We start from the raw sequence: 13,319 nt of genomic DNA, 5'->3' as shown, positions 1-13,319 counted from the left end.
TACAAGGCCTATGTGTCTATGTCAAAAGAATGTGAAAAAGAATGTTCACCTCCTCCTTAAAAGGACTTTAGGCTTGGACACCTTATCAACTTGCCTAAGTTAACTCTCTCAACCTCCTAGAATAATGAAAAATAAACCACAAACCAGAAAATGGGACAGAATTGACCTTAAAACCATTTGCACACCAAAAGAAAATCCTTAAGGAAAGACCAGGGCAATCCTCAGAATAGGAAGAAATATTTACAAAGGAAGATGCCCACAAGGGATTCATCTCCAAAACATACACACAGCTCGTGCAACTTAGTATCAAAAATACATAGAACCAAGGACAAAACGGATCAAAGGTCAAAATGGGTATTTCTCCAGCAAACGCTGACAGATTGCATTTAGGCACATGAAAATGTGCTCAGCATCACCAACAGAGAAACGCAGATTGAAAGTCCAGTGAGGACAGCACTCACATAGGTCAGATGGGCCACCTCAAAACGTCTTAAAGAAAAAAATGCTTGAAAAGGTGTGGAGAAAAGGGAATCTTCCTGCATTGTTTTCACAATGTACATTGGTACATCCATTAGGAAAAACAGTAGGGAGGTTCATATACAAAATAACAGAAGTACCTGAGGACCCCGTAATCCCACACCTGGGCATAAATCCAGAGAAAACCTAAAATTTAAAAGACATGGGTAACCCTTGATTTTGGCCCCACTAGGTACAACAGCCAGGCCTGGGAAGCAAGCTAATTGTAGAAATTACAGATGACTGAATACAGATGATGGGTACATATACACAGTGCAAAATTTCTCAATCACAGAGAAGTAGGAAATAATTCCAAGTCTAGGCAGAGGGAAGAAAGTAGAGATCATCATTCCAAGTTAAGTTAGGGAGACAGCGACAGACAAGTATCACTTGATGTCACTTCTAGGTGTAATCTAAAAGTGGATACAAATGAAGTTCTTTATCAAAAGAGATAAAGCCTCACAGACTTGGAAAAGAAACTCCAATCAACAAGAATATAAGAGTTGGCAGGGAGAAATGAGCTGCTTCAAACTAATGTATGTGCATTACTATTTATAAAGATGTGATCAGGACCCTGTGTGTAACACAAAGGAACTTACTAATACTGTGTAATAACCTACATGGAAAAAGAAACCAAATATATATATACATACATGTATGTATATACATATTCGCTTCTATGAGGAAGTGAAACAAGTTGCAGCAGATTGAAAAGAAAAAAAAAAACTCACAAGATTGTAATTCATCTATATTATTTGATAAAAACAGGAAAAAAAAAAAAAGCTGTCTCTATCCCTCTCAGGCCATAGTGATGTGGGCTGGTATCACATACCTGGAGCCTGAGTGGCTTGGGTATCAAGGCTTGCGTGTCCCCTGGAGCTGAGTGACCTAAGAGCATGGGGCAGGCAGTGTGCCTCCACAAAGAACCTGGAGTGTCTCTTCCCTTCAGAGCCCCCAACCCCAATACAGGCAGGAGAAACTAACAGTTTGAAACTAACAGACACACCTTAATATATATCAAGTAGATGATCAAAAGTAACTACTGAATGGCATAGGGAAGTTTATGCACTCACTGTAATCACCTATATGGGAATAAGAACCCACAAGAGAATAAACAAACATCTATGTATAACTGAATCACATATCTTTACAACTGAAACAAACAACATGTCAGAAATCAACTATATGCCAACATACAGGAAATTATAGGAAAATAAGACTGAAGCCTGAAAAAGTGCTGCTCCCTTGTGGCCTTTTTCTGTAACAACACCATGAAAAGCAGTAGTGCTGGGCATTTACTATTCACAAGAATTGAGTTCAGTTCAGTTGCTCAGTGGTGTTCGACTCTTTGTGACTCCATGGACTGCAGCATGCCAGGCTTCCCGCTCCATCACCAACCCCCAGAGCCTACTCAAACTCACGTCCATCGCGTCAGTGAAGCCATCCAACCATCTCATCCCCTGTTGTTCCCTTCTCCTCCCACCTTCAATCTTTCCCAGCATTCGCATCAGGTGACCAAAGTACTGGAGTCAGCTTCAGCATGAGTCCTTCCAATGAATACTCAGGACTGATCTCCTTTAGGATTGACTGGTTGGATCTCCTTGCTGTCCAAGGGACTCTCAAGAATCTTCTCCAACACCACAGTTCAAAAGCATAAATTCTTCTGCGCTCAGCTCTCTTTATAGTCCAACTCCCACATCCATACATGACTACTGGAAAAACCATACCTTTGACTAGATGGACCTTTGTTGGTAAAGTAATGTTTCTGCTTTTTCATATACTGTCTAGTTTGGTCATAGCCTTTCTTCCAAGGAGCAAGTGTCTTTTAATTTCATGGCTGCAGTCACCATCTACAATGATTTTGGAGCCCCCCAAAATAAAGTCTCTCACTGTTTCCACTGTTTCCCCATCTATTTGCCATGAAGTGATGGGACTGGATGCTATGATCTTAGTTTTCTGAGTTTTAAGCCAACTTTTTCACTCTCCTCTTTCATTTTCATCAAGAGTTCTTTAGTTCTCCTTCACTTTCTGCCATAAGGGTGGTGTCATCTGAGTATCTGAGATTATTGATATTTCTCCCAACAATCTTGATTCCAGCTTGTGCTTCATCCAGCCTGGCATTTTGTATGATATACTCTGCGTAGAAGTTAAACAGGCAGGGTGATAATATACAGCCTTGATGTACTCCTTTCTGATTTGGAACCAGTCTGTTGTTCCACGTCCAGTTCTAACTGTTGCTTCTTGACCTGCATACAGAGTTCTCAGGAAGCAGGTTAAGGTAGTGTTGTAGGTAAAAAACACCTGCCCTTGAGATATGTCCTAGGGGTTGTCATCAAAAAAGAATTCAAAACAAGGCAAGGTGTTCAAGTGGCCAGTTTCAGGTGGTAAGTTTAACTCACACCCATTTAAAAAAATCACATGAAAAGATGTGAACTTTTTAAATATTAGAGAAATGCAAGTCAAAGCTGCAATGAGGTATTTCCTCACATGGTTCACAGTTACCGCTGTCTAACAGTACAAACAGGAAATGCTGGAGAAAGTATGGGAAAAAGGGAAAGCTCCTACACAGTTGCTGAAAAGGGTAAATTAGTAACAGCCGCTATGGAGAACGGTGTGCAGGTTTTAAATGGTAATAAGACTGAAACTAGAAATGAATGAAATAATGTCTAATTAGAAATTAAGAAATGATAATAGGAATTAAATTAGAATACTCCCTAACAGCATACACAAAATTCAACTCCAATTAAATCAAAGATCTAAATAAAAGGATATACACAATGAAACTCTTGAGGAAAAGAGTATATAACATGCTTTGACATAAAATGCAGCACGTTCTTTGGACCCGCCTTTTGGAATCATGAAAAACAAAAATAAATGGGAACTGCTCCCCCTTAAAAGCGCTGGCACAGCAGAGGAAACCATAAACACAATAAAAAGACAACCCTCAGAATGGAACTATATTTGCAAACAAAGACACCAACAAGGAATTTATCTCCAAGACATATAAATAGCTTATGCACCTTGGTATCAAGAAACGACCCACAAGATTTAAATGGACGTTTATCCGAAGAAGACACAGAGATGGCCATGAAACACATGAAAAGATGCTCAGCATCTGTAAGTATTAGAGAACTGCGAATCAGAAGGACAATGTGGTATCAACTCACGCAAGTCAGAATGGTCAGCATCAAAAAATCTACAATAACTGCTGGAGAGAGTATGGAGAAAAAACAGCCCTCCTCCCTGTTGGTGGGAAGGAAAGTCAGTAACTCCACGTAGGAGAACAGAGCAAAGGTTCATTAAAAACAAAATAGAGAAGTACCAAAGGACCCAGCAATCCCATTTTGGGGCATAGATCCAGAGAAAACCATAATTTGAAAAGACAGGCGCATTCCATTGTTCATGGCACACTATGAACAATAAAAAGCCAAGGCATGGAAGCAACCTGAATGGATAAGGACACGTGAATGGGCAAACAAGACTGGCTACTCACATACACAGCAATGTCACTCAGCCACTAAAAGGGTGACATCATGCCATGTCCAGCAACAAGGAAGGAAGTAGAGAGGATCATAATAAGTGAAGTAAGGCAAAGAAAGACAAGTATAATATGCTATGTCTTAGAGGTGAATTCTAAAAATGGATACACAGGAACTTCTTTCCAAACAGAAATGGCCTCACCGGTAGCAAAGCAACCTCATGGTTACCGAAGGGGAAAGGTGATGGGCAATGAGAAAAAGATGAACATACAAAAATGATCAACAAGGACCCCTAATCAACACTGCACAATAAACTATATGGGAAGGGAACCCAAAAAAGGACATGTCCACATCTATGCAAAGGGAATCATGTTGCTGTACAAAATACACCCTATGACATTATGTCACCTATACACAAATTACAAAAAGACAATGCTGACTCTATTCCTCTCAGGTCTTAGTGCCCTGGGCTGCTGGCACATCCCTGAAGCCTGGGCAGGCTTGGTTCCCAAGGATGGACTGTCATGGGGCTGACGGAGCTGGGGAGGATGTGCCCGCCAATGAGCCCTGCCCCATGGACCTGGCGTGCCTGCTCCCCTCTGAAGGGGCCCACAACCTCCAGATCCAGGGGGTCCTCCTGCAGTGAAACTATGCCTCCTGCACCCGAAGGCTGTGGAGCATCTGGGCTGGAAGAGCTCTGAAAAGCCCTGAGGGCTCCATGTCTCCTGGTGTTGGGGTTCCCACCACCAGCCTCCTTCCTCGGGGTTCCCCCACCTATGGATGAAACCACCCTCCATAGAGTGGTATTAAAGGAGCTGAGATTTGTCCAGGGGATGGGGGAAGGAAGAAGGAATGGGACACAGGCCTTGGGTGTTTCTCCTGGCACTTTCCACTCTGACAATCCAGGAAAAGGCCTTTCCCTAAGGCTCTGGTTCCCCCAGTAAGCAGGGTTGGGTGTCATGACATGCTGCTCAGTGGCCATTTCCACAACAATTTTGAAACCATTGTTGATGGACACTTAATATTCACAAGGTCTCTGGAGCTGTAAGTAAAACACACCTGCCCTCAAGAACTCTCCTAGGGGAGGTCTTCAGAAAAATCTCCAAAACAGGGCAGGTGTTCAAAAAGCCAATTTGAATAAGTATGTTAATTCACATTGTTTAAAAAAACATCACCATGTAAAGATATCAGCATCAGTTAATGGGAGAGAAACATAAACCAAAACTTGAGGGCGGGGTCACCTCACACCGTCAGAACGGCCGCAGGCAGAAACTCTACACACAAATGCTGGAGAGGGTGGAGAGAAAAGGGACCTTCCCACACTGATGCTGGAACTGGAACCTGAGAATAGCCACCGTGGAGGACATCGGGCAGCTTTCTGAGCAATGGAAATGAGTGGAATTAGAATACTTCCCAACACCATACTCAAAACGAAACTCCAAATAGATTAAAGATCTAAATGAAAGGACAGCTACTATGAAACTCTTGAGGGAAAAAGCAGAACACGCTTTGACATAAAATCCAGAATTTGTGAACCACCTCTTAGATTCATGAGAAGTAAAACAAAAGTAAACAAATGGGACCTAATAAATAAAAGCATTTGCACAGCAAAGGAAGCCATCACTGCAAGAAAAAGACAACTCTCAGAATGGAAAATATTTTTGCAACCAAAGACACTCATAGGGAATTTATCTCTAACATACAAAAAACTCCTACGGCGCCACAACAAAACAAAACACCTAATAAAAAAGTGTCCAAATATCTAAATGCGCATTTTCCAAAAGAAGTCATAGAGAGGGCCATAAAGCACATGAAAAGATGCTCAGCATCACTACTCCTTAGAGAAAGGCAAATCAGATATCACCTCACATTGATCAGAATGACCATCTCAGAAAATCTACAAGTATAAATTCCAAAGAGGGTGTGGAGAGATGTGAACCTTCCTACACTGTTGGTGGGAATGTAAACCATTATGGAAGTTTAAAAAAAAAGAGAAGTACCAACTGACATAGCAATTTCATACCTGGGGTAGATCCAGAGAAAACCAAAATTTATAGACAACACCTGCACCCAAAGATCATGGCACGACTGGGCACAATAGCCAAGACGTGGGAGCAACTTAAAGTATTCATGGATGGATGAATGGATACATAAGATGGAGTATATACAGATACTCAATATTACTCAGACATAAAGAAGGATGAAATAATGCCAGACAGGGAATGACAGGTGTCATATGAACCACTTCTGGGAGAAACTAAAAATGGATACGAATGAACTTCATTATAAAGAGAAACAGATTCGCAGACTTACAAAAGAAACTTACGGTTACCCAAAAAGAAATACAGTAGAGGGCAGAGACTAATTAGCTGATTCTGATCAACATATACACCTTAAAACAGGTGCTGCTGTTGTCTAGTCACTCAGCTGTGTCCAACTCTTTGCCATCCCATGCACTGTAGCCCCACCAGGCTCCTCTGTCCATGGAATTTCGCAGGCAAGAATATTGGAGTGAGTTGCCATTTCCGTCTCCGGGTGATCTTCCTAACCCAAGGATCAAACCCTCATCTCCTGCAAGTCTCTTGCAATGCAGGCAGTTTCTTTACCACTGAGCCAGTAGGGAAGCCACAAAACAGATGCTGAAGGGCTCCTAATACTCACTAGTCCAACAGGGCTTTAAATGACACCTGCCCTCAAGAAATGTCCCTGAGTAAATCATCACAAAAGAATTCCAAACAGGGCCAAGTTTCAAGAAACAAGTTTCAAGAGGTAAATTGCACTCACAAGGTGAAAAAGAATAAAAGCACGTGGAAACATGGAAAGACACGCCACATCAATCAACATCAATCAAAACTACAATAAGGTATCACCTCACACTGGTCACAGTGACCATCATCAAAAAGATCTACAAAGAATAAATACAGCAGAGGATGGACAGAAAAGGGAATCCCGCTACAATCTTGGTGGGGATGCAAAAGGTTGGAGCCACTATGGAAAACAGCACGGAGGTTCACTGAAACACTAAACATAGAGATGGCATATGATCCTGCAATTCCATTCCTGGACTTAGATACAGAGAAAATCACCATTCAGGATGACACGTGCACCTTGATTTTTAGGGCAGCACTATTTACAATAGCCAAGACATAGAACCTACCAAAATGTCCACTGACAGAAAAATGAACACTAGTATATCTTTACACTGGAATACTGTGCGTGCACGCTCAGAGACTTTAGTCGTGTCCAACTCTTTGCAACCCTATGGGTTGCTGCCCACCAGGCTCCTCGGTCCATGGGATTCTCCAGGCAAGAATATTGAAGTGGGTGGCTATGCTCTCCTCCAGGGGATCTTCCTGACCGAGGGATAGAACCCATGTCTCCTTCATTGTAGGCGTATTCTTTACTGCTAAGCCACAAGGGAAGCCCCACCCTGGAATAATACTCAGCCCTAAAACAAAACGAAATAATGATACTGGCAACACCACTGATGGACTGAGACGTTTTCATACTAAGTGAAGTAAGTCAGAGAGAAAAAGACAAATATCCTAAGATATCACATACTGGTGGAATCTATAAAGTCATACCAATGAACTAATTTACAAAACAAAACCAGACTCACAGGCTGAGAAAACCAAATTATGATTATCAAAAGAAAGTTAGAAGGGAGGAATAAATTAAGAGTTTGGAATGAAAAATGCACACTAATATATATCAAATTGATAATGAAAAAGGACCTACTGAATAGAACAGGGAACTCCATGGGAAAAAAAAAAAACTGTAGCGTCCTATATAAGGAAAAAAAGAATAGTAGAATAGATATACTTCTATGTATACCTGAATCAAGTTCATGTACACCTCAAACAAAACATTGGAATTGGAAATCAACTCAATTCCAATATAAAATAACAAAAAATTACAAATTGCATGAACTCAGTCTAGAGGAAACCAGACTGTGGCGACCCTATGAATTAGATATGTAATATGCTATGATATGACTGTCGCATCACCAAAGGTTTTCACTCAGAATACAGAGCAGCAACTCACTCAAAAGTGCCTGACCTCAAATGAATGCGACAAAATGACGAGAAGAAAAAGGATCACAGGTTAAACAGGGCAACATCCTCAATTCAGACGTTGGGAATCTCAGCGGGGACAAGGCACACTGCAGATAGAGAGCAGACGTGGGGTCTCCAGGCACGGGATCCTGACCCATGCAGCTGGGATGAGACCCACGCAATCCCCAGACCTGGCACCTGGGGACACATGTCCACAGTCTCCAAGGGGACACCACCTCCTGCACCTGGGGTGGCATGACCCTTGGATAGGACACCAGCTTCTGCTGGTTGGGTCCTTAAGGTAGAAATGAGTGGGTTGCAGTAACCTCCTGGGATGGTAGAAAGAAGTGCAGAGTTGGTCCCCTCTTCCCACACTTTTAGAGAAGTCCTCCCCTTTTCCCTTTGGTTCTGTGTGATATTAACTGCTTTTATAGCTGTCATGATAATGTTGAACACACTACTTAGTTCTGGCAAGCTTGGTCCTTTCTTGTCCCACTGAAATGTTGAGAAAACGCAACATATGCAAGGCGGGAAGATGAGGGGCAGGTCTGGTTTCCGTTGAGTTGAAACAGTCAATCTGATCACAGCAGCAACCTCACCTGCTGCCCGTTGACTTCTTGCCCGATCCATGTGCCCTGCAATCAATTCATCAGGTGAACCTGCCTCCTTACTCAATGTGAAGGTTGGAAAATTGGAATAATTATCAGGTAGCCCACCTGAGGAGCCTCCATGCCCCAGGGAAGGTGACCCTGGCAGGGGGAGAGACTCAGAGCCACCGCAGCTCTGACCCCCGGGAGGGCCATGGAACCCCCTCAGAGAAGAGCACGTTACCCAGACAAGCCCGCCTCAGCTCCAGACCCCAGACATCTGAGCACTGACATTCAGATGCAGGCGCAGAGCTTTCCAGGACAGAGGCAGGCCAGGTCTCCAGTCCTAGAGCACAGAACAGGGTCAGGTCTAATGTTCTCATTGTAGAAGCACATTATCTCATCTACACGTCATCAGTGTATACAGGACTTAGGGTGTCAATCCACCATGTAGACTGAACTTGGTCAGGTTTTAGCTAGCTTAAAGCTGCTCTCCCAGGAGGCACAGGTCACACACAGGCAAAATCACTCATTGTTGGAGGGGGTTCACCCCCATGTGGGAACCAGGATGTACATTTCTTGAAGAAGAAATCCTCACTGGGCTCCACACTTTACCTACACCAGGGAACTGAAAGAATCCATGTCATTGCAACAAGCAAAAGAAAAATGTCACCAATTTCTCTGACCGTGTGATGGTCAGAATCCAGGGGAGAGCCATGAACTTCTTACAGGGCAGCCCAGTGTCCTGTAAAGGCAGGAAGTGGCCTGATTCTAGCATTCCAGGCTTCCAGCAGGAGGCAACCACACTGGAAGCCTTCTGGAAAAGGATATTCTTTATCAGAATAAAAATATATCGTTGAAATTACAAGTATACGAGTTATCATTTGCAAACCTAAAATATTTTTAAAATCTTGCCACCCTGATCTTTGTGGTTCCCATTGGTTCCTTGGTATTCAGATTTTCTAGGTAGAAGCAAGCCATCATTTCAAATTAGTTTCTTCTATTTATGTTATTTCTTATCAATGAAAAGTCACACTTGAAAAAAAACAAGAGAATTCCTGGAAACAGTTAGTGATTCAAAGAGTCTATAAGCTGCGTATACTTCATCTTCTAACAGTTTCACTTTTCTCCCTGAAGGAACCTGAAAAAATAGGCCCTCTGATTTTTTGCTTCTCTATTCAAACTGAGCTAAAGTGAAACTGATAGTCATATCAACAGGTAAGAGTTTCTGAGGTTTGAGATGTCATACCAGGGTAACAGTGCCTGGGGAAAAGGGAATGCTCCTACGCTATTGGCAGGCAAGCCAAATCCTAAAAATAAAGCTTAAAATAAAGCTTTTGGGTGCAACATGATTCCCTTAGGATCTGTCATGGGCTGAACGATGTCCCCCTCCATCCCAAATTCTTATCTTGAAGCCTCACCCTCAGCACTTCAAACGGTGACAATATGTGGAGCCAGGGTCTGTAAAGAGATAAGTTAAACTGAAGCCAACCTGACTAGTGTTCTTAAGAAAACAGGAGGTCACAAGGGATGATGGTGTTACGGCATCCTAGCAAACTGACACAGGTTCTGTTTACACTTTCCCATTGGTTTTCCTTTCTCCTCCAGACTTGATAATGTCCAGTTTCCTGTCTTCCAGTTCACCAACTCTTTTGCCTGCTCAAACATGCTGTTTATCCACTCCAGTGAATTTTTCATTTCAGTTACTATACTTTTCAGGTCCAGAATTTATTTATTTTTATAATTTCTCTTTGTTTATACTTTGTTGCTCATATAATGTTCTCCTGACTTCCTTTCCAAGTCTTCCCTCAGCTCTGAGCATATGTAAGACAAATGATCTTTGTCTAGTAAGTCCAATACCTGGGCCTTCTCTGGGACAGTTTCTATTCACACTCATTTTGCTCCACTGAATGAGCCACATTCTCCTGTTTCTTTTGTATGCTGTGACTTTTTTGTTGAAAACTAAACATCTATTATGAAATAGTTCCTATTGAAATCAAATTCTCCCTACCCAGGGTTTGCTGTGTGTATTCAAAATTATTGTTGAGGGCTGGAGGAGTCCATTTGTCTTGAGTTCCAAACATTTTTCTCAAACGTTATTTCCTTTTGAGGATGATCACTGAGGTTTCTTTACTTCATCTTCAAATTAAGATTCCCTTGACTGCCAAGAGCTGAAATAAACATGAGGGGAGAGGAAGAGAGGGAGGAGCTCCTCTCCCACGTCTTTGCAAACTGGCCCTGCAAAGAAGGACGTTTCTCCTCCTTCCCCCTTCAGCTAGGCTTGCTCTGAGTGCAGGCATCAACGTGAGATCCAGCGTGGCTGCTTTCACCCTAGTATCCCTCTCACCACAGCTTTCCTCCTCAGCCTCAGGTGGTCTATTGTAGACAGACCTCCACCAGTATCTTTTTCAGGCAACTGAGGTTTTGTCATCCCCCTGTAGCACTCACAAACAGTGCCTGCTGACTTTCCCACACACATCCCAAGTCACAGAGACTAAGATAAGCACCTGATGTCCATCCTTCACTATCCCCAAGCAGCTGAGAACAATGGACATGCTAATCTACAAACAGGATTTGCTCTGCTCCCTCCACTTTTGTGGGAGGAGGAGAAGGGGGCAGAGCGTCAAGGGTGAGTACACGTGTTCTGAAGCTTTCCTACCATTTTGAAGACCTTTGTTCTTGATCAGGCATTTACTTGGTTACTATGAACCTTTGACTATTTCCAGGACTACAAAGTTGGTTCAGCTCCTGTTTGCTTCTCCAATGTTTCTGTCGGGGAACAAGGGCCTGGAGTTTCCTATTCTACCTCTTCCTGACGTCATTCCAAATGATCGCTGCTGCTCTTTTTTTTTAAATTTCATCCATTCTTACGTATCTTTGCACCTCCAATTCCCTACCATCATACCTGAGTTGCAAGGGTTTTTGGAAATGTTATTGACTGTCAGTGAAGAAGAGACATGATTTCAACACAATGTGATAAATATCATAAAAGAAGCCTGCAGAGCATGACAAAGCTGGCCAGAGCGCCAGGATCCAAGCTGAGAATTGTCCCACTCACCGTCTTTGCTATTCTGATGTCATTTCCGGGAAATGTATATTGGGAAACTGGCAGGTTTGGGTTCCATGATTTCCCAGGATTTTCATTGCTTTAAGTGGGACTGACAAATATGTTTTCAACCCAGAAGAACTATGTGATCTGTACAGGACAGAGGACTGATCAGTCTTGGGCTTAAAAGTTTCATTTTCAAATTTCTTCCATATGCTAAAGCTATGAGCTAACAAGAAATCTGGGCACTATTTTTAATATTCCTATTGAGTCTCAGTGTGATTTTGTAGCCCTCACTTTTTCCAACTGTAAAATATTTTCAGAATATTTCACCAATTGTTTTTACTGTGTAGTCACTAAATCATGTCTGACTCTTTTGCAACCTCATGGACTGTCCCACCAGTCTCCTCTGTCCATGGGATTTCCCGGACAAGAATACTGGAGTGGGGTGCCATTTCCTTCTCCAAGGGATCTTCTTGACCCAGGGACTGAATCTGACTGTCCTGCTGGCAGGCAGATTTTTACTTCTGAGCCACCTGGCAAGCCCATTTCACCAATCAGTTCAGTTCAGTTCAGTTGCTCAGTCGTGTCCGACTCTTTGCGACCCCATGAATCACAGCATGCCAGGCCTCCCTGTCCATCACCAACTCCCGGAGCTCACTCAAACTCATGTCCGTCAAGTCGGTGATGCCATCTAGCCATCTCATCCTCTGTCGTCCCCTTCTCCTCTCACCCCCAATCCTACCCAGCATCAGAGTCTTCTCCAGTGAGTCAGCTCGTCACATGAGGTGGCCAAAGTATTGGAGTTTCAGCAATAATTGATGATAAATAAACATTTAGAAGAGGAGTCATTTATTATCATTTTTATCACTGTATTTTCTTTATAGGGACCAACATCCTTCTAGTGGCCCAAGAACATTAACTTTTCAATTTAATGGCTTTAACCCTAAGATCAGAAATTATATTAACCCTGGATACCATGAATGGAATAGTATGAATGAGAATCCCAAGAAAATTCAATGTCTGAGAAAGGAGGATGTGAGGCAGGCTAAAAAAAGGGAAGGGAAAGGAAGAAGGGGAGCAGGAACTGAAAAGGAGAGGCCTGGGAGGCAGCAAAAAAAAAAAGAAAACATCAAAGTGATGATTCCTGACTTTACACCAAATGCAGAAATTCTAAACTTTTGAGCATCAACATATGCTCGCACTCAGCTGGCAAAGGCTGTTGGTCTTCTGGCTCAGTGGTGTTTAAACCCAGCTGGGGGTCAGATCAGTTCTGAAGATGCACACACAGAGTCCACTCCTGGGTGGCCCCTCTCTGAAAGTGAGCAGAGATGACAAAGGACTTATGAAACCCTACAGAATGGCATTTCCAACTAAATTAAGGAGAAAACCTGACCTCAAAGTGGTCTGTTCTCCAGCTGATAATAATTACAAAAATATATCAGCTTGGTGCTGAGCCAAGGCTAAAACCCAGGAGGGAAATATTTTATTTTTCCCCTTTCTCTTTTCTTTTCCTGTAAATAACACCCCAAAGACTCTGATTTTATTTTTACAAGCAAAAAACATCACCACTTGGCTCACTGTGAGAGTCAATATGTGCTTTCTGCCCGGAGGTAGCTCATACTAACCTACCAGC

This window comes from Moschus berezovskii, chromosome 25 (assembly GCF_049115385.1).
Source record: "Moschus berezovskii isolate FMDL1 chromosome 25, NW_MosBer_1.0, whole genome shotgun sequence".
Lineage (NCBI taxonomy): Eukaryota > Metazoa > Chordata > Mammalia > Artiodactyla > Moschidae > Moschus > Moschus berezovskii.
This window is presented reverse-complemented; position numbering follows the sequence as displayed.